This window comes from Sminthopsis crassicaudata, chromosome 1, assembly GCF_048593235.1.
Source record: "Sminthopsis crassicaudata isolate SCR6 chromosome 1, ASM4859323v1, whole genome shotgun sequence".
Lineage (NCBI taxonomy): Eukaryota > Metazoa > Chordata > Mammalia > Dasyuromorphia > Dasyuridae > Sminthopsis > Sminthopsis crassicaudata.
In genome coordinates this window covers 249,586,143-249,606,049 of record NC_133617.1, presented here as the reverse complement: position 1 = coordinate 249,606,049, position 19,907 = coordinate 249,586,143, and the positions used below count along the sequence as shown (strand labels likewise).

The window sequence follows — 19,907 nt, the reverse complement described above, 5'->3', positions numbered from 1 at the left end:
AAGGGGCAAAGGAAACCTCTTATATCTGAGAGAAAGAAGGGAAGGAGGTATTCATACTGTGAATCTCACTCTCATCAGAATTGGCTCAAAGAGAAAATATGAGACATATTTGGTTTGCAGAGAAACTTGTCCCACCTCACTGAAAAGTGGGAGGGGAAAAGTGAAATGGGAAGTAGTAAGCTAAGTAGAAGGGAATACAGAAATTGTGAGGGAAAAGGGCAAGAAAAGGCAAAAAACTCTTAAGGTGGGGAGAGGGATCCTAAACAGGAAGGGCTGCATGAGGCAAGTGGTGCTCATAAGTTTAATACCATGAAAAGGGATAAGGGGAACAGGAAAGAAAAAAAAAAAAGCAAAATCGGGGGTTAACAAGATAGCAGGAAATACAGAATTAGTAATTTTAACCATAAATGTGAATGAGGTAAACTCCCCAATAAAGCAGAGGTGGATAGCAGACTCGATTAAAAGCTAGAATCCTACAATATGTTGTTTACAGGAAATACACTTGAAGCAGGGCAATAAATACATACAGAGTAAAGGTAAAAAGCTGGGGCAGAATCTACTATGCTTCAGGTGGAATCAAAAAACAGGGTTAGCCATCCTGATCTCAGATTAAGCAAAAACAATAATTGATCTAATTAAAAGAGATAAGGAAGGAAAGTATATCTTGCTGAAGGGTAGGATAGATTATGAAGCAACGTCAATACTAAACACATATGCACCAAGTGGTATAGTATCTAAATTCCTAAAGGAGAAGCTAAAAGAGTTGCAAGAAGAAATAGATAGCAAAACTATTAAGTGGGAGATTTCAACCTTGCACTCTCAGAATTAGATAAATCAAACCACAAAATAAGAAAAAAGTTAAAGAGGTAAATATAACACTAGGAAACTTAGGTATGATAGATTTTTGAAGAAAACTAAGTGGAGACAGAAAGAAGTACACTTTCTTCTCAGCAGTCCATGGAAACTTTACAAAAAAAATTAAACATATATTAGGATATAAAGACCTCAAATTCAAATGCAGAAATTGTAAATACATCCTTTTTAGATCATGATGCAATAAAAATTACATTCAATAAAAAGCCAGGGGAAAATAGACTAAAATGTAATTGGAAATTAAATAATCTAATCCTAAAGAATGAATGGGTAATACAGCAAATCATAGACACAATTAATAATATCACCCAAGAGAAGGACAATAATGTGACAACATACCAAAATGTGTGGAATACAGCCAAAAAGGTAATAAGGGGAAAGTTTATATTTCTAGAGGTCTACTTGCATACAATAATGAAAAACAAAATCAAGGAATTAGATTTGCAAATGAAAAAGCTAGTAAAAGAGCAAATTAAAAAAATGATCAAATAATAAACTTGAAATTCTAAAAATAAAAGGAGAGATTAATAAATTAAAAGTTAAAAAACTATTGAATTAATAAATACAACTAAGAAAAAAAACAAAATAGATAAACCCTTGGTAAATTTTATTAGAAAAATGAAAGAGGAAAATCAAATTGTTAGTCTTAAAAATGAAAAGGGAGAACATGCCACTATTGAAGAGGAAATTAGGGCAATAATTTGGAGTTACTTTGCCCAATTTCATGCAATTAAATTTGATAACTTAAATGAAATGGATGAATACCTTCAAAAATATAGGTTGCCCATATTAACAAAGGAAGAAGTAAATTGGTTAAATAGTTACATTTTAGAAAAAGAAATAGAACAAGCTATTAATCAAATCTCTAAGAAAAAAATTACCAAACATTTAAAGAACAATGAACTCCAGTAATATATAAACTATTTGAAAAAATAAGGCATGAAGGAGTTCTACCAAATTCCTTTTATGACACAGACATGGTACTGATACCTAAGCCAGGTAGGTTAAAAACCGAGAAAGAAAATTATAGACCAATCTCCCTAATGAACATCAATGCAAAAATCTTAAATAAAATCTTAGCAAAAAGACTGCAGAAAACCATCTCCAGGATAATACACCATGACCAAGTAGGATTTATACCAAGAATGCAGGGTTGGTTCAATATTAGGAAAACTATTAGCATAATTGATGATATCAATAACCAAATTAACAAAAACCATATGATCATCTCAATAGATGCAGAAAAAAAAATTTGATAAAATGCAACACCCCTTCCTATTAAAAACACTAGAGAGTATAAGAATAAACGGACTTTTCCTTAAAATAATCAGGAGCATCTATTTAAAACCATCAGTAAGACTCATATATAATGGAGATAAACTGGAACCATTCCCAATAAAATCAGGAGTGAAACAAGGTTGCCCACTATCACCATTACTATTCAATATTGTGTTAGAAATGCTAGCTAGCTTCAGCAATAAGAGATGAAAAAGAGATTAAAGGAATTACAGTAGGTAATAAGATAACGAAATGATCACTCTTTGCAGATATAACGGTATACTTAGAGAACCCCAGAGCTTCTACTAAACAGCTATTGGAAATAATCCATGCTTTAACAAAGTTGCAGGATACAAAATAAATCCACATAAATCATCAGCATTTTTATACATCACTGACAAAATCCAACAGCAAGAGATACAAAGAGAAATTCCATTTAAAATAACTGTCAATTGCATTAATATTTGGCAATCTATCTGCCAAAGGAAGGTCAGGAACTACATATTCAAAACTACAACACACTTTCCACACAAATAAAGTCAAATCTAAACAATTGGGAAAATATTAAGTGTTGTTGTAAAAGTTGAGCAAATATAATAGACAATACCACTTAAACTAATCTATTTATTTAGTGCTATAACAATCAGACTCTCAAGAAACTATTTTAACCCTAGAAAAAATAACCACAAAATTCATCTGGAAGGACAAAAGGTCAAGAATTTCAAGGGAACTAATGAAAAAAATTATTAAATGAAGGTGGCCTAGTTGTACCTGATCTAAAATTATATTATAAAGCCATGGTCACCAAAACCATTTGGTATTAGCTAAGAGATAGACTAGTTGATCAGTGGAATAGATTAGGTTTACAGGACAAAATAGTCAATAACTATAGCAATCTAGTGTTTGACAAATCCAAAGACCCCCAACTTTTGGGATAAGAATTCACTATTTGACAAAAACTGCTGGAAAAATTGGAAATTAGTATGGCAGAATCTAGGCATTGACACATACTTAACACCATACACTAAGATAAGATCAAAATGGGTTCATGATCTAGACATAAAGAATGAGATTATTAATAAATTAGAAGATCATAGGATAGTTTAGCTCTCAGATCTGTGGAGGAGCATATGACCAAAGACAAACTAGAGATCATTATTGATCAAAAAATAGAAATTTTTGATTATGTCAAGTTAAAAACCTTTTGTATAAACAAAACTAATGCAGACAAGATTAGAAGGGAAGCAATAAATTGGGAAAACATCCTTACAGTTAAAGGTTCTGATGAAGGCCTCATTTCCAAAATATATAGAGAACTGACTCTAATTTATAAGAAATCAAGCCATTCTCCAACTGATAAATGATAAAAGATATTAACAGACAATTTTCAGATGATGAAATTGAAACTATTTCTACCCATATAAAAAGGTGTTCCAAATCATTATTGATAAGAGAAATGCAAATTAAGACAACTCTGAAATACCACTACACACCTCTTGGATTGGCTAAGATGACAGGAAAAGATAATGATGAATATTGGAGAGGATGTGGGGAAAGTGGGACACAGATGCATTGTTGCTGGAGTTGGGAATGGATCCAACCATTCTGAAGAGTAATTTGGAGCTATACTCAAAAAATTGTCAAACTGTGCATATCCTTTGATCCAGCAGTGGGCCTATATCCCAAAAAGATCTTAAAGAAGGGAAAGGGATCTAAATGTACAAAAATGTTTGTGGCAGCTCTTTTTGTAGTGGCTAGAAACTGGAAATTAAATGGATGCCCATCAATTGGAGAATAGCTGAGTAAATTGTGTTATCTGAATGTTATGGAAAATTATTTTTCTGTAAGAAATGACCAGCAGGATGAATACAGAGAGGCTTGGAGAGACTTACATGAACTGATCTAAGAGAAATGAGCAGATCCAGGAGATCATTATACACTTCAACAACACTACTATATGAGGATCAATTCTGATGGAAGTGGCTATCTTCAAACAATGAGAGGATCCATATAAGTTCCAATTGATCAGTAATGAACAGAACCAGCTACATCCAGCAAAAGAACATTGGGAAATGAATGTGGAGCACAACATATCATTTACATTCTTTTTGTTATTGCTTGCATTTTTGTTTTTCTTCCCAGGTTATTTTTACCTCCTTTCTTAATCTGATTTTTCTTGTGTAGCAAGACAATTATATAAATATGTATATATGATTTAGGCTATTCAGTAGTTGTGGTACAAAGAATTGCCACAGCCCAAATAAAATTTGCAGCTTCTAATATTTATCAGTTCTTTAAGAAACTTCAAGAACAAATGAGAGAGCATCTAGTTAAGATTTATATCTTGCATGTCCACTCACATAGTTCCTACTTTTGATGAAAATTTTGATGAAAAAATTTGATGAAGATAACCTTTTAACTATGTTAGCCAATACTTCTTCATTTCAGGAAACCGAAGAATCTCATTCCAAATATCATCAGTCTGCTCGAGCTTTGTGTTTACAATTTGGGATAACAACAGAGGAAGCTAGGAGCATAGTAAAAGCCTGTACAGCTTGCTTTCCTTTCCATACTCCTATGCTTCCTCCAGGGAAGAACCCTCGGGGTTTGAGACTCAAGGAAATCTGGTAAATGGATGTCTTTTTGTCTGTCTTTTATCCATGTTGTAGTAGACACTTTTTCAGGATTTTCTTTGCAATACCAGCAGCAAAAGAGACAGCCTGCATGGTCACTGAATTCCTTATACAAGCTTTTGCAATTATGGGTGTGCCACAAGCAATAAAAACAGATAATGGACCTGCATATACTTCAAAAGCAGCAGGAGTCATTGGATTCTCTGAGACATGATAAGACTGATACAGGACTTCAAAATCTGCAGGAATCATTGGATTCTCTGACATAAGATGAGACTATTGCCGTTCTTCAAAACTTGCAGGAATCATTGGATTCCCTACACACATGAAGTAATGGATAATAGATTCCTTTTAGACAATTTCTAGAAATTATGGACATGTATAATTCCTCATATTGATGCATGTTATTTGTCATATTACTACTAGCCTATGTTATGTTACTATGTGCTTATGTAATTTATGTAATGATGTGTAATTCCTCCAATATTGATGGATTTATGTATAGCTATTTCAAGTGAGACCCTTTAGAAACCCTCTAATCTGGTTTGATTCCCTATTTTCCTTTGATTTTAATCTCTCTTCCTGAGACATCAGGGAGGATATGATCACCCCTTTTTTGAGGAGTCAGGGAAGGTGTGATTACCTCCCTTTTTAGGGTTCTCACCTCCTTGAGAAGTCAGGAAGAGTGTGATCACCTATGTCCTAAAACAAAAAAAAAAAAAAAAATGGGAGATGTTATAGGCCAGAACTCTGAAACAAGGATTCCTTCAAAGTGTTAAGTCAGTGGAATTGACTTAATAATTCTCTAGTTCAGTACATGTACTTAGTATTTAATATAGTTCCACAAGATTCACATTTATGATAATGGAATATATAACAGCCAGCAGAGGCTGAGACATATTCATCCACTTTTGTGGTAGCTGGAGGCTGAAGCACAAACCCTTGGACTCAGAGAGATTCATTAACTTCATCTCACACCACCTTGGTGGCAGGCTGTCCTCCTGCACTTCCTCCACTGAAATCAAAACTCTGGAAGGCCTTTAAGGAAGCTAATTGGGCCCCAAGAGACAATACCTTGAAGGAGACAATAAAGGATTTGGACTTTAAACACCTGGTTGTTCTCATGGTGATTACTGAACTGAAACTAAGGGTGTCCCCAGAAACCCCAAGAAAACTGAATCAAAGAATATTATACCCCAATACATAAGCATAACTTTGTTCTCTTGTTCTAAGAATGGTGGGCATACACAATGAATATTTTTATTCAGTGATATCTGACTGTAATTCTGGAGAAACTGAGGCAAGATAGAGATTAGAAAGTTTTTAATTTTTTATTTGAGAGATAAAGATTGTGCTGGGGACACGTTGCCCCCAGGGTTGTTGTCTCAAAGCATACAGCAGCGAATGTGAGTTTCCCTTGAAATATATTTGGCTCTAAGCTCAGGTACATATGCAAAGGTGGGGTGGAGGAGGAGGGAGTCCAAACTCTGGTGAGCAGGAATCTCCAGGCAGGAACTATCAATCCAATTCTGACGGTTGGGGGGTAGGGCCATAAATTCTTACAAATTGGAAGAACTTAGGAGATGTCTAACTAGAGCCAGCATGTCTGAAACTTAAAAATATGGACAATGCCAATTAGGTGTCTGAGATAGGATATCTAGAGTCTTATCTTCTGGAATGTCAGATCTCCACAGCCCTAATTATCTCCATTCTAATGAGCAGAAAAGGGGAGTTGAAACCACGGGGACTGAGGCAGAACAATTCAAGGAATTGAGACAGGTCCATTTAGGGAAGCTAAGGCAGGACAATTAGGGAAACTGAGGCAGGAAAATTAGAGGATACTGTGGCATAACATGACTTTTCAACATCCCATGGATCATACTGTCTGTGAAGTTTTCTTGGCAAAGAAACTGGAGTGACTTGTTATTTCCTCCAGTGGATTAAGGCAAAGATAGGTTAAATAACTTGCCTAAGCACATAGCTAGTAAGTGTTTGAAATCAAATTTACACTCTTCCAGACTCCAGATCTACCACTCCATCTACTGCCCTACCATTAGCTGTCCTAAGCACCAACTCACCATCCCTGTGACTTCACATAACAAAACTCTTCTCTGGCTTCTACTCTCCTATTATTACCTCACTCTATTGGAACATAAAATATTAGAGGACAGGGATTGTCTCATTTTTTTTTATATTTGTCGCACAGTGTCAGACTCAGAATAATCTGAATAAATTGCCTTTTTTTTTCTTTTTTCTTTCATTTAAATATGATTCTTCTACTAAAAAGTTTATTTTCTAGCTGGAGAGGCAGAATCAAAAAAGATTAAGCCATTAGAGAACAATTAAGTGCTAAGTGGTGTGAAGCCATAAGCATGATAGGAGTTGGCACAAAACAGAATCATCAATAACATTTTAAACTCAAAGAGCAGAGAAATTTTAAAAAATAGATTTCTATTGAAATATAGATTTATATGGAAAACAAGATATTATAATTGCTAATTTATTGACAAAATCCTTCCCTAGTTCATTGCTGTTCCCTATGAATTTTTTACTCCATTTCAATGAAAAGCAGTTAGAGATCAATTTGCATGCTATTTCACTAGACTAATATTTTATGTAGGTGCTAGGACAGCATAATATAAGAACTGTGATTATACAGGCAAATCAGGTTTTTTCTTGAATTTGTTGAGAAGCATACTGATACCACTATCATCAGATTCACCATTTATAAATGTCAATACCATGCTTTGCAAGGTTCCAGTATAGTAAAGAGGTTCTGATGGAAGGTCTGTTGTTTTATTCAAATATAAAACAGGATAAAAGGGTTTTCAGTAAAATGAGGTAGGGATGTCTATTCAATGACCTCTAACATCTCTTCCATCTTCAAATCTGCAATCCCATGATCTTCATTTCTCGTGGAAACTTTGCTTTCAACTAGATAACTTGATTAACATTTAATTCAAATGAATATCATATTAAATATTTCATTCACTCTCTTCAGCTGGTGAAGAAGCATTAAGAGAAATGTACAGATATATTTCAAATCTCTTCCTCTCTTTTCTTAATTTCCTTTTTTCTATGCACCTTTTTTTCTTCTAAGGACATATCTGCAAGTAGCTCCTACATAACAAAACAGCAATAATGCCAGCTAGTTCCAGAATTTCTTTCTCTAGGAAGATCAAATCCCTTGAGATATTAGCCTCACAACATTCCTCTGAGGTAATTGAATAATATTATCTCCATTTTCACATGAGAAAATGGAGACACTGAGAAATGCAATGACTTTATCCAAGTCACACAGTAAGTCATTGGTAGAGCCAGGAATAATAATAATTTAAATTTACATAATGTCTTTATTCTGCATAGTCCAGAACATTTTATATGCATGATCTCATTTATACTCAAAGTAGCTTTGTGAATTAGCTGAGTAAGCAGTGGGAAGTTCAATATCTTGCCCAAGGTAATGTAAAATATTTAGTAGGAGAATCAGATCTAGATTCCATTTCCCTTGACTCCTTATTTTTTCTGTTTTCCAAGAAATTGCCAAATCCAGTTTCTCTGATATAATATATTGCTTTTAAAGTGTATAAAGTTGGTTGTTGAATAAACTGTACTATAGATTACCATATGTATTGCAAAATCACTGAAGCTATGATAAGAAAGGAAAGTTATTAGCATCTGAACTTTCTTGATTTTTTTTAAAATAAAGGAAAGCTGGATTTACAGTTGATATTTCTTATTCTCATTCTTATTTAATAAGAAATATAATTTCTTATTAATTTCTCTGAAATTAACTAAGTTGATCTTTGGACACAGACATCCTGGATATTATAAAGACAATATTTAAAATATTTCAGTTTTTGAAGGACCTACCTACTGGCATAAACTTCAAGAGCCTAATGTCAGCTCCATGAGAAACTATGAGAAATCAGTGTAAGTCTTCAGTGGTTTTCTCAACATGTTGAGATTGTACTTCACTAAATCAATTTTTTTATGTGAATAGCAATATAAGTATTTGGACCTGGTAATTTTAAGGTACAGTCCTATCAACTATATAACCTATTAACATTGCAAAGGGCTTTGCCCATATGATCTCATCTGATCCTCACAATAACCCTAAAAGTTCTAAGTAGGCTGCCTCTTATTGCTTGAAAACAATGACTTAAAAACTATCATCATAGATACGTATGAACTCAACATTATTGAGAAAATTCGGAAGAGTTAAATTTGCGGTTGAGAGCAAAGACAATCTCTTTCTCTAGTTGAAAACCATCAGTATCAGTTAGATAAGCCCATTCCATTTTTAATCAACTATAAACATTATGGGTTTTTTTTTTCTAATTTTCTTCCTACTTCTTTCTGTTCAATTAGCAATCTTTTACTCAAATCTGCATCTCCCCCCCTTCCCCCGGCAATGATTCTTTTCTTTTGGCTAAACATAAAGGTTTATCCAATCAGTACAAGTTCTGCTCTTTATCCTTTTTAAAAACAGAGTGTCTACAACAGAATCCAGCACTACAGATCTATATGACTAAAACAGAACGTTAAAATAAATATCTGTCTTCATGAAGTTTAAAAAATATTTTTCCATTCTAATTTAAGATTAATATTTTCATCAATGAATTTTCCAAAGCTTTCATAGTTATATTTTCTATTGTTTTTATCTGTTGAGATTTTTTTTATGGATGGCATACTGGAAAGAGTTGGGGGTTTGGGAAAATGTAGTTGCCTTGAAGATAGAATAATCTAATTTGATTATGTCCCTTATTTTTCTTTAACTCAGTTATTAATCAAAATGTATTAGATTGTATCAATGTATTATCAGGTATTTAATATTACCTACTGGTACTAAAATTATTTCTACAAGATTTTTTTTATCCAAGGGATTCTTTTACATTCAGAAATTCTGGTTGGTTGATTTTGAAAGAAAAACCATGTATTGTATATGTAGTTTGGCTTTTATCCCATTATACTGGAAAAAAGCAAACATTTTTAAAATGGCAAAGATAACTTTTCTTATTAGATAATGAAAATACAAATATAACCAATGTTTGGTAAAGTATATTGATATAATCTCAGAGCAAGATCTAAGAATAGAATTATGATCAATATAGTGATATGTATATATATATATATATATATATATATATATATATATATATACATATATATGTGTGTGTGTATATATATATGTATATATATATACATATATATGTGTGTGTATATATATATATATGTATATATGTATGTATGTAGTGGATACGTATCTAAGAGATATTCCAGTATTCAAATTGTAGTAAATGTAAGTATGTTCTATATAATTCCTCAGATATGCTATGACAATATCCAGAGGAGCCAATGAATGAAATTGTAAGAGGCCTTGAAAAAAAAATGCACTACCCATCATATGGGATTTTCTAAGTGCAAATACATTCTGCACAATATTAAAATACTAGTTAAATGCACTGTTTCTCAAAACATTTCAGTGTGATACATAAGAGCTAATTACAGACTCTGTTCAGTGATTGATTATTCTAACAATCCAAAAGATCTGGCTCAAATCTAACCTATAGAATCTTTTACTTGTGAATGATAGGAGCATTTATAAAGTTTTGTTCTCTATCTCAGCAAGTGAAGGGAGATGTAGATGAGGTAGATTGTATTGCTTTGTAATTCCCCCCAGTATTCAGTCACAAAGGACAATCATTTCAGCCCCATGTGGGGGAAGGGTGATATGTAGTGACTGCTCTTGACATAAAGGATTGAGAAATGGAAAGAATAATGGGAACATGAAGGGGTAAAAAAGGACAGCTTAAACCTAATTGATGGGGGAAAACCTATTCACATTGGCTTATTAAGCCAAATCTTTGCCACTGAGAGGTGAAAAATGTTTTTTGACATATGTTGATTCTTTTTCTTGAGATGAAAGGAATGGTCATGTTTGAATTTAGAGGGTCCTTAACAAATAAAATTCAATGTAAACATTTATAAAATTCTGATTAAAATGAAAATTATTTGATGATATATTTTCAAATGTGAAAATAAGATAAAGCATTTAAAAGATTTATCCTAAATATTTAACTGAGCAAAAAACATGTAAAATTTGTTTTATCTATTATGATCTGATAATAATTAATTTGTGTTCACAATAAATATCTTCAGTCTGACTTTTTTAGGTAAGAAGCACTTCTTGTGGTTGTTTTTTCATTTATACAAATATCAAGAATGTGGCTGCTGGGATTTGCTTTTGTCAGCTTCCCTTCCCCCACCACCCTAAACCTTAACACTTCAAACACTAAGGCTATGCTGCACTCTGTGTGTGTTATGTGTATGTGTGTGTGTGTTCATGTTTGTGTGTATAACCTTAGAATGGATAGGAGAGAGATGATAAAAAAAGAAAAAAAAATAGAAGTAAACCTTATCCTTTTATGGTTTTTATTTTACAATTTTGTTATAATAGTAAAACTAAGAGCAGAGATTATGTTTTAATAGAGTAAAAGAACAGTCTTCTAAATAACTACATAGTGTATTTAAACCAGCAATTTATATGAACAGGAAGGGCAGTTTTATTAAATAATTCTGTGATTTCCTAGCCATTTTCTTAAGCAGTTATCCCCCTGTAGCAAAATACATAGATAATCAACACTCCAGTCTGTCAGTAAACTTGTTGGGGAATTAAATCCTAAAGGAAGGAGTTCATAGCCCCAGAGGAAGACTGAGTGTATGTTTCACTGTGTCTTTTAAAGCTCATCTCAGTAGTCCCACTGCTAGAATGTGCTCTGTTGTCATAGCAACACCATCTCTTGCTTCATACAGGAAAGATTAGCTCTTACTGTGCAGTGGAGAGAATTTAGGGGAAGTCACACTAATCCCTGGGTGCATTTCGAGAGAAAGGTTGGACCTCGCCTGAGGGATGCTGTATCTGCAATGATAGAATTGGCCTGCCACAGACACTGGTATTTAAGTTGAACAGCGGAATTCACAGTAAGTGTCAGCTCCTCCAGAGTGGAATATTGATGAATGAGATTTTTCTAAGTCTTGTTGAAGACTGTCCCATGCCAGCAGTAGAATGACAGCAGAAGCCTATGATTAGAATGCCAATGTGCTTCACTATTTGGGGTGAGATTTCAAGTACAGGTGTTTAAATGCAAAGATTTTACCTGATAGGAAACTTGAGAACAAATTTCAGAACTACTTTTGACATGCCTACATAAAAACCTTAGGAGCATGTCCAATTAGAATGACACAATGAGAAAAAGCCAGTTCTTCAAGTGTGTATTGCACTTTGTGGTATGCATTCATGCTTATGCCTGCAACCTTATGTTTCCATTTCTTAAACTTCAGAAGTTTGAGGGAGAATGGATAGATCCCTTTGTCTAAGTAGTCAAAATTTTCAACTTCAAAAGTACTTAACTGCCTGTTCTAAGTGTGCAAATCTAATTGATTCTCAAAGATGTAGTCTTTATCAAAAAGCCCTTGTAGAATCATAAAAGTAGTAACATTGTCTTTTAAGATTCAATTGTGACATGATAAGAGATTTTCTTCGTGGAGTTGGAACTAATTTTTGTTTAGTTTTCCCATTTGATTCTGCTTCTATAACTTGTCTCTATAAAGCAAGTGCAATGTGAATGTGTCTGTTTTCTGTTGCTTGCATCAACTGGATGTTCTGAACTGTACCAGGGTCTATTTCTTTGTATGATTTTTAGTTTGCTTTCATTTTGAGCTTTTCTTCTACTAAGGTATCACATTTATATGGTATAAAAGGCATAAAACTCTAGTGAGCTCTGAAATTCTTGATGTTGATATCTTTTGTGATAAAGTCCAACCCCTCCACACTTGATTATTTTAAGTATCCCTTCATATTACAAAAGACAGAATTTGATTAGTACAAAAAATTTTTGATCAAGATTTTAATGAAGCACTAAAATCATGCACATTTGTGTATTTTTGTCATTTAAATTTTCTATTGTTAAAATATTATTGTGTTGAATTCTTGATATCCATTAGCACTACATATTTCAATAATGGATGCACCATTTTTTAAAAGTGTAATACATAAAACTAATGTATTTTCTCCTATACATATTCAAAACCGATCTCACTAATAGAGTATTTTATGTAGCAAAGCCTATGCTAAATATAGACATTATCTTGAAAAATTATTTTAATTGCCATTTGAAGTGGATTGATTTCATTTATCAGAAAGGAAAAGATTCAGATACTGCTACAAAATATAGCATAATTTATACACTTCTCTGGTCTTCAAACTTCTGTTTAAGAATGTTAGAGAAAAATGCAATTTGTTTCATCAAACATTTACTGATCACTCCCTATGTACATATTCTTCATACTCTAAAAAAGAACACAAACTTATCAAGATTTTAGTTGGTCTTTTATTATTCAGATTGTAATTATGTGAGAAGAAATATACTTTAAAAATCAGTAATGTAGGACATTTAGTGTCCCTCAAATGAATTCAGTGGTTCCACTTATTGAAAGGATTCTGGTTTTTTTTTTTTCCCAGCTGCTTTCTTCTCTATAAGTTCTCAATATCAGATATACTGTAGTATTCTTAAAATGTACAGAAAAAGGGAGCCTCCTCACACCTCTCTTTAACATGTTTCATATATAAGGAAGCTCTCAGGGAGAAGCCATTGATTTCATTGGAAAGGAGAAATTTTTGGTGTCTAAACTGAGATTTCTGGTATGTATTTGAAGGTCCTAGATTGGACAACAAAAGGAAAAAAAAAGGTTTTTGAGGAAGAAAGTGTTAATATAGGAAGCTTAGTGCATCAATACAATCCTTATATTGTTTTTAAAATACCTCATTTTATTAATGAATTAAAACCAATTTTCCCCTTCAAGTGAAGTTTTCCTAATTTCCCCTGTTCTTTATTTTTCTGCTCACCCTGCCAAAGGGAAAGGCAACAGGCAATAATAGTTAGCCTAATATCATAATTTGGTGCATAGGTCAATTTACTTCCCTTGTATAATTTCCAAATGATTGTACTTAAAGGATAGAAGGAATTGTATAATAGAAATTATGGCTAATTCAACAAAGAATGATTATCCTTTTTTCTAAATTCAAAAAGCTCAAGTTTAAAATTGCCCAATATGGAATTTTCTAATGTATTTTGTAAAATACATAGTAATAAGTTCAGCACAATCATTTACATATTTATTGTAATTAAACATTTTAGTGATGCTTACCTGTAGAAAGAAAAAAATAAGTGCCTGATAGAGTTCTCTTAAATTCAGATTATGAAACTTCTCTTCCAGTTTTTATAGTGGTTTATACAGCTGAATGCTTGAATGCCAGACTGGTTCCCTTAAGAGGGTTGTTAAATAAGGGATTCTTCTTTGCCTCTGTAAAAGATGAGATTTAAGTTGACTTATAACTTTCTCCTCTTATTAATTTCATTTCTCAGAATTTAAATATAACATACTCCATTAGCCTACCTCCCATAAAGTTACAAAATAAACAAATGATTTATTTTGCTGTATTTCTGTACAATTTGAAAAGCTTTTTATAAATAGATTTGATTAATTTTTTTTCAATGAACAAAATTCTCTTTTGTTTCTCATTCACTTCCCCCTTCCTACCTTTGAAAAGGAAAAAAAAAGGAAACAAATCCCTTAAAACCAGTAATCCTTAATCTAGCAAAATGCTTACTTTGGTCTGTGTCCAGAATATCCTTGTTCATATTGTGACTTCCTCTTCTGACAAGAGATGGGCAATATGCTTAGTTCTCTGGGATCATGGTAAGTTATGGAATTGACTAGGAACAGAGTCTTTATAAAAAGTCCATCTTTGCATTCCCAGTAGTATTTGGCTCAGATTATGACATTGAGATATTTCTTGAAATTGAAAAAATGGTTGGAATATAAAGGCTCTACTGTGATGGAAGAATTCAGAGAGAATATGAGAAGCCTTTCATATGTCTGGGTGCGTGCAACTGTACTTTCTTCTTTGAGATCAGATAAGTCTACCTTCTCTGTATGTTGGCTAGTATGAATCAAGTACAGATTCTACATCTTGTACTCTTACACAGGCTTCACAGATTCCTTAAAGGTACATAAGATGTTCATGTCCTTCTGCTTTGCTGTTTACTCCTGTTCTAGTGAGCTGCTCAGTTGCATTGGTTGTGGAGTCCCTAGTGTCAACAGTGCTGCCCATAAGACTCCTGTCTTCCTCTCTTCTATTTACTGAGCCTTTGGGCTTGGGGTCCTTCACTTCTGTTAATGGCTTCTCCTCATGGTCTTCTGCTTTTGCCCCTGCTATGGGCTCTCTGTGTTCTTTGGTTTGACAGGGGTGGCTGGATTCTTGATTAATCAATTACTCAATGCTGCTTCTTTTTATTATACTTTATTTTTTAATTAATTTTATAATTATAACTTTTTTGACAGTATATATGCACTCATTTCTGTTCTGAATTTTCCCCTCCTTCCCTTTACCCCTTAGATAGCAGGCAGTCCCATACATGTTAAATGTGTTATAGTATATCCTAGATACAATATATGAGTGCAGAACCGAATTTCTTGCTGCACAGTAAAAATTGGATCCAGAAGGTAAAAATAACCTGGGAAGAAAAACAAAAACTGCAAACAGTTTACACTCATTTCCCAGTGTTCCTTCTCTAGGTGTAGCTGAATCTGTCCATCATTGATCAATTGGAATGGAATTAGATCTCTTTGTTGAAGATTCAATGCTGCTTCTTTCAGAAGGTTGCTCACATTTGCAATGTAGTTCAAGTATGGCAATAGTATAAGTTTTGTTTTGTTCTGAACTATTTATCACATTCTGAACCTATTTACCACATTTTGTAGGGTCATTAGATTTCAGATGCCAATTAGTTCCAAAACCAATTCCTTTAAAAAATGGAAAGGGACTCATTTTTTGTTTGAATTAAGCAAATATTGAAAGTTGTATTTAAATTGTTTATTGCCTAAAAGATTCCGTACTTTACTTTGCCAATATATTTATTAATGGTCTTACTCTGGTTTTCATCTTCTCATTTTTTTCATGTGGCATTGCATTATTCTATTTTCAATGTTAAACAGAAAAGAAAAACAATAAACACATTTATTTTCAAATGACTTATTTTTGTGCATAAGCAACAGGAAGAGGACAAATGTACCATGACATACACAAAATCCTTACTGTATATGTTTTATGGCATTGAGTTATGTCTGGAATAATCTGGAACTTTTACTTGAAATCATACACATGCACAAGTCTCCTGATTTTCTCATAGTATACTGTCAGGAAAAAGAAAAATAAAATATTAGAGGGGAAAGAGCTTTATATTAATTGCTGTTATATATACATATATATCCTGTCATGTATGAAATTTAGGATATAGGTCTACCTTAGATTCTAAAGGTTATGATTCAATACAATCTAATTCTACAAACATTATTAAATTCTTGTTATGTGCAAGGCACTGTTTTAGGCCCTGGGATTACAAAGACAAAAAAAATCTACTTTCATTCTACCAGAGAAAGGGGGGAGAGTAGATTAGTATGTAATCAACTAAGGCATGTTAAATCATTTGAGGAGGAAGAGGGATAAAACTTTTAACAAGAGGATCAGGAATGACTTTCCATTGTAGACCCAAGGAACATGATTATCAGAAAGGTAGGGATTCCAAAAAGAAGAGTTGGGGAAGGAGTGTATAACTGGAAAATAGACAGTTTTACAAAGGCATTTATTCAGAAAAAGGATTACTGAGTTCAGGGAGCAGAAAGTATACCAGGTTAGTTAGAATTAATAGTGTCTTATGGGAAAGCAAAGAAAAATAGGCCCAGAAAGTTAGACTGGAGTTAATATGTGAAAGGCTTTAAATGCTAAACAGAGGAACTTATATTTTATCTTAGAGCAAAAGGGCTTAATGAGGGCTAACTGAATTAAAAATAGATGGATGGATGGATAGATAGATAGATAGATAGATAGATAGATAGATAGATAGATAGCTGTTTCAAAAGAATTGGTTTCCCTTGTAATCCTATATTTTATTTTATACATTTATAAGCATTAGTCTGAGAATTCATAATCATCCCATACCTATAAAAAGGGTTGACTTTGAGTTTTTTGTCTTAAAAAAAAGAATAAAATGTAATTGTAATGTCTGGGTGAACTTTTGGGACAAGCCTTGATCTTATTGGAGGAGTGCAGGAGGCAGGAGACCCATCAGAAGGATGGTCAAAGATAGAATGTCCTATTTCCAGCCCTTCTCAGTCCTTAAATATCTTGGCATGATTACATCATTATAGCACACTATGTATGTGTGAACTAGAGAACCATTACATTACCATGGTAAGTACTAAGTATATGTATACTAAAGAACCATCATCTCATCAATTCCACTGAGTTAATACCTTGTTGTAAGTATCCTTGTTTCAAGTATACTTCTCCAAAGTTTCGGCCCTCTACATGTAATAATAATAAATTTATATTGAATTGAATTGTTATTAGCTATATTAGTTCAGAAAGAATTTAAAGATCAAAGAATTATTATTTTTGTACTAAACCCATCAATGACTCAAAAATAGACTTATGAACTCTTATCTGTGTAAGTAACAGAATCTTTGAAGGTTCTTGAACAGAGAAATGACATGGTCATGACATGGTTATTATAGGAAGATTTTTTTAATAGCAGTGTAAAAGATGAATTGGAAAGGAGTCTAATTCCTAGCATGTACTAGTGTTTAACAAGTAATTGCTCATAGACTTAAAAGTCCAAGCAAGGGAGGATGAAGGCATGACAAGGTGACAACCATGTAAGTTAAGAGAAGCCAATGTATATGAGATGTTTTAAAATTTAGAATTGTTAACACGATACCTGGCACATAGTTGGGGCTTAAAATTTTTTTATTGATTGCTTGAGAGATTTTAGAATAGGGTAAGGTTAACAATAACTTTGAGGTAATGATCTAAGGGAGCACCCTCAGTGGAAATAAAGAAGTTTGGAAGAGCATGAGTTTAAGATAGAATATAAAAGTTCTCTGATATTTTAAAATTCTTTCTGTAATTACATATATAAAACTAATTGAACATATATTTATGTATGTTATATGTAACATTTTGCTTTGATTTACACACAAAAAAATGTACTCCAAGCATGTATCATTTCTACTCAAAAGGTTCTTTTACTTTGTGAAAGAAATCTTAACAGAAAGAACACTGTGCTGGGAGGCAGAAGTCTGAAATTCTAGTTGGATAACTTATTCATGATATGACTCAGTTTCCTAATCAGTAAAATATTTTCCTGGAGACATCATGGCATAGCTTATAGAGAGCCCTAATTCACCTTTTACTTCTGGTAAATACTATTTGTGGGACATTGAACAAATCACTTAACTTTAAAAAAAAGTTTTATTTCCAATAGTATTTTATTTTCCAAATACATATACAGTTTTCAACATTTGTTTTTATAAGACCTTGTGTTCCAAATGTTCTTCCTCCCTCCCTTACTTCTATCCCCAAATTAGCAAGTAATCTGATATAGGTTAAATATGTGCCATTCTCTTAAATATACTGCCATGTTTGTCATGGTATGCAAGAAAAGCCAGACTAAAAGTAGAAAAAAAACATAAGAAAAACAAACAAACAAAAAAGTGAAAATACTAGGCTTTGATCTATATTCAGTCCCCAGATCCTTTCTCTAGATGCTGATGGCTATCACCATCACTTGTCTATTGGAATTCAACAACCACATTGTTGAGAAGACCCTATTTCATCACAGTTGCTCGTCACATAATCTTGTTGCTGTATACAATGTTCTCTTGGTTCATATAAGTCTTTCTAAACTTTTCTGAAATCAGCCTGTTGATCATTTCTTATAGAATAATAACTTATTCATCCATTCCCCAACTGATGGACATCCACTCAGTTTCCAGTTCCTTGCCACTACAAAAAAAGGCTGCTTAAACACATTTTTGTACATATGGGTTCTTTTCCCTTTTTTATGAACTTTTTGGGATACAAGTCCATCAAAAGCCATTTAATTTCTTACTTCTCTATGAGACAATCTAAGACTATGGACTTCAGAGAATATGCATAGCTCCACTAGCAGAAGTTTATCCAGGTCTTCCCTATCCTATTTAAATCATAGGTTTGATCTCTAGTTCTTCTTCACAAGGTCATTATGATAATCAAATAAATATTATATTTGAAAATACATTTGCAAGTGGAAAGTACAATACAAGCTTAAAATGTTAATATTATCAACTAGAGGAAGTTGAATTTAACCACTGAAAGCTATAAAGTAGGTTCCCTCAACTTTTACATTCTGGTCTTATTTCATCATAATGCATTATGTCAAGGTTTTCAATTATTGCTCTACCTTTTCACTGGTCTTATTTCATCAGAATGTGCCAAATATAGTTATTCTTTAGGGTGTGGTTAAACTATTGATTTAAATTCACAGTTTTCTTTGCCAGACCCTAAGTGGTTTTTGAATTATTTTCTTATATAATTGAATATGTTGCCTTATATGAATGTGTAATGTGTGGCATTCATTTCTTTTAAAAATTCACAATTAAATGCCAATACTTGTTTGTACCTGTGAAATTACTTAATACAGACTTTACTCCCAGAAATTTGAAAATAGTTATTAAGGAGAAAGAGACAGAGGAGGGAGGAAGTCCTGAGAGAGGGGGTAGGAGGAGAGAGAGAGAAATAGAGGGGGGAGAAGAAAGGAGGTAAAGAGGAGAAAAGAGCAGGAGGAGGAGGAAGAAGGATGAAGAGAGAAATTTTGTTAAAATTTTATTCTTAGTCCATACTTTAATGATTACAGAAAAATGTGTTTCTTTGAGAATCTAGATGTCTTCCCAGTTGTGTAATTTGAAGGCAGATATATCACATTATATAACAGAAAACATTGTCAATACCTTACCTTAAGTCAAAATAATTTTAATTTCACATTTCTAAAGAGAAAATAGACATGTTAAAGTTCAATTTTTACTTCCATATAAACACTTCTAAGTGTGGCAACCTATGTTCTACATAGTTAAAATTATTTATGGGAAAAAATACCTAGAGTGAGTTTGAAAGAGTGTTGATTATTATTTTAAACCTCCACCAACATTTTCTGGAAAGTGATTTTTTAAAAAAATTTATTT

General features: G+C 32.8%; 1 protein-coding gene across 7 annotated transcripts in view; it reads left to right on the top strand.

The window, feature by feature from the left end:
* The window catches only part of NOL4 (nucleolar protein 4), a 465,402-nt gene that overhangs the window by 229,601 nt on the left and 215,894 nt on the right, over positions 1-19,907 (top strand). The window contains exon 1 of one of the 7 annotated variants that reach the window (XM_074277633.1): positions 10,920-11,768. The exons of the other annotated variants lie outside the window; for them this stretch is intronic. The gene's annotated coding sequence lies outside the window, so the exon portion shown is untranslated. Of the gene's footprint in view, positions 1-10,919; positions 11,769-19,907 lie in introns of those variants that run through there. 7 annotated transcript variants of the gene reach the window in all.